Source organism: Apis dorsata, unplaced genomic scaffold, assembly GCF_000469605.1.
Source record: "Apis dorsata unplaced genomic scaffold, Apis dorsata 1.3 scaffold_168, whole genome shotgun sequence".
Taxonomy (NCBI): Eukaryota; Metazoa; Arthropoda; class Insecta; order Hymenoptera; family Apidae; genus Apis; species Apis dorsata.
In genome coordinates this window covers 248,107-250,498 of record NW_006263456.1, presented here as the reverse complement: position 1 = coordinate 250,498, position 2,392 = coordinate 248,107, and the positions used below count along the sequence as shown (strand labels likewise).

The following is a 2,392-nucleotide window of genomic DNA, read 5'->3' as shown; positions in this document are numbered from 1 at the left end:
GGGGGGGGGGGGGGAAAAAAAAGAAAAGGGATTCCGCTCACGTCGAGCTTTATGAAAAGAAAATTTACAGTCACGCCGTCGGCCCCCAGCTGAAACGTTTCACTAATCGGAATTCGTGGCTCTCTATAAATCGCTGCCACTCTTTGACGTCACTTCCTGCGCGGCCACTGTTGGCGACATACTAATGACGAGCCGCATACCTGCGTCCAAAGCGAGGCAAACCGACGACGCGAATCGAGTCGAAGTCGCGTCGATACAGCGAAACTCCGACCGATTTTCATTCGATTTCCATTCATAATCTTTCCCTGTTTATTCGCGCCGCGAGAATCGAGTCCGAACGTTCGAAATTCGCGGGCTTTTCTTCGTGCCTCCTCAATTTCAAATCTTCAAATATTTTGGAGTTTCTGTATTAATAATAATTTAATAATAAAAGAAATCGAGCTTAAAACAATAATCCATTATTTAATAAATAACGACGTATCTCGGATATTTTACATATTTTAAATCGCAATTATTATTTATTGATCAAAAATTAAATTACTTCTCAATTATTCTCTTTATTAAATTAAAAAAGAGAAAAGTAATAATTCATAAAATTGCAAGGAATATTTCTACGACATTCGACTTAAATTTTTTCATACCCTTTTTACCCACGTCGTATTATTCAGGATCACATAATAAAAATCGAAAAAGTCACACTGTTCGTTACAACCTTATCCTATCGTTCCCTTCCCTAATCTTCTTAGCAGCAGCTAGAAACTCACGTTGTATCTTTATACTTTAAAAAAGAGTAATAATAATTTCACAAGTCTTACTACATATCCCGGTCGACAAAGCGCTTAACGTTGACCACTTGACCCGGTGCATAATTGCCCGCTATAATCGGTGAACCGGCCATATATAGAGATATATATTACACGTAAGCCGTGAGGGGGAGAGTGGGAAGAGGGGGCTGCTTAGCAACAGCGGGGTGGTAGTTCAGCCCTGCCTGAAATTCGGTTAGTTTGAACGTGGCCAAGCCGGGAATTAAATTAACAAAGTTAATTCTCATTCTGAGGCAAAGGAGAGGCTAGCCGAGCGTCCCGGAAGCGAGACCGCCGCGGAGAGAGTATTTCCAGATCCCTTCTCCCCGGCAATAAGAGGAACAAGGAGTAAATGCAAATCTAATCTTTCCTAACATTCCATCCCCCAAACCTGGAGAACGGTCGTTTAATCGCTCCTTGGATCCCTTATTCGATCTTGGTCAACTGCTTTTGAAATCGTTTTAACTAAAGATACAACGTGAGCTGGCCTCTGCTGGTGAGAGGGAATAATCATCAATTGATTTTCCAATTGACAACGAGTGGTGTATTAAATATGTAATTCAGGTCCCATGTGAAAAATGTAAAAGGAAATATGGAAATATGGAAGGATAGGAGAAACATTTTGTCCTGACACAACACCCTCGTATACCTACTATAAGGCAAAAATCCGTGAGATTTTTTTCCACCAAAGCGAATAGTAAAGATAGATCTCACGAAGTATCGAATATATTTATTACTTACAAATAATTCCGATTATTTTCGAAACTTTCGAAAAATCTTATCCCTCCAGGTATCGAGTATTCAAGAATTTTCTCTGATTAAAAAAAAAAATAATAATAAGTTTAACTTTCGTTCTCTATTGAAAGATACGAAAGAGACAAAATACCTCCCCTCCCAATAACGAAATACTCTTTCCACGCGAAAGAGGGGATATAATTACTCGAGAAGAGGGAGGGGGTTGATAATTTTTCGATCGAGTTTCGAATATGGGTGGGGGGGAGTAGGTCTCTTTTTCGATTTATTCGACGCGATTCCCACGAATGCGAATCCGGGATTTAATTAGGGGAGCACAAACATTTCGTGTACGAGCGCACAGTGGGTAAAATTGATTTACAAACATTTGCTGGGTTTCGCGCTTGGACGCTCGCCTCGTGGCCACGAGAAAAGCGGGAAATCGGAGGGGGGAAGGGGACAAGAAAATATAGGATAGCGCGTCGTTTTCGTTCGCAAACACGTGGAGGGAGGGGGGTGCGAATTAATTGGAAAATGAATGGACGGAGAAAATGGCTGTTCAAGGATCCGTTGAACAATTGAAAGGAGAATTGAATCGATACGGCGGCGGCAATGCGATACAAGCGTATTAATGCGCTTTACGATTCAATATGGCCGCCGCATGGAATTGCGAATTGTTTGCTCGATGAAAGGGGGCTGTAAATTTATTTTTTTCGTAAAATTGTGCGTTATTTCCTGTCCTTTTTAATCGTTTGGACAGGAAAGATTTGGAAATTGTTTTAAATCTTATAAATAGTGATACAAGATAAATTCGATATCACTAAACAATAACTAATAGATCGAATAATTCGACAAAA

General features: G+C 40.3%; 1 protein-coding gene and 1 long non-coding RNA gene across 2 annotated transcripts in view; one reads left to right on the top strand and one right to left on the bottom strand.

Moving 5' to 3' along the window:
* Positions 1 to 240, bottom strand: part of LOC116185377 — an 8,452-nt gene extending 8,212 nt beyond the window's left edge. Inside the window, exon 1 of the long non-coding RNA XR_004150218.1 lies at positions 230 to 240. This is a non-coding gene — a long non-coding RNA (uncharacterized LOC116185377). The remainder of the gene's footprint in view (positions 1 to 229) is intronic.
* Positions 1 to 2,392, top strand: part of LOC102677099 (CUGBP Elav-like family member 2) — a 197,121-nt gene that overhangs the window by 171,367 nt on the left and 23,362 nt on the right. The gene's annotated exons all lie outside the window — the stretch shown is intronic.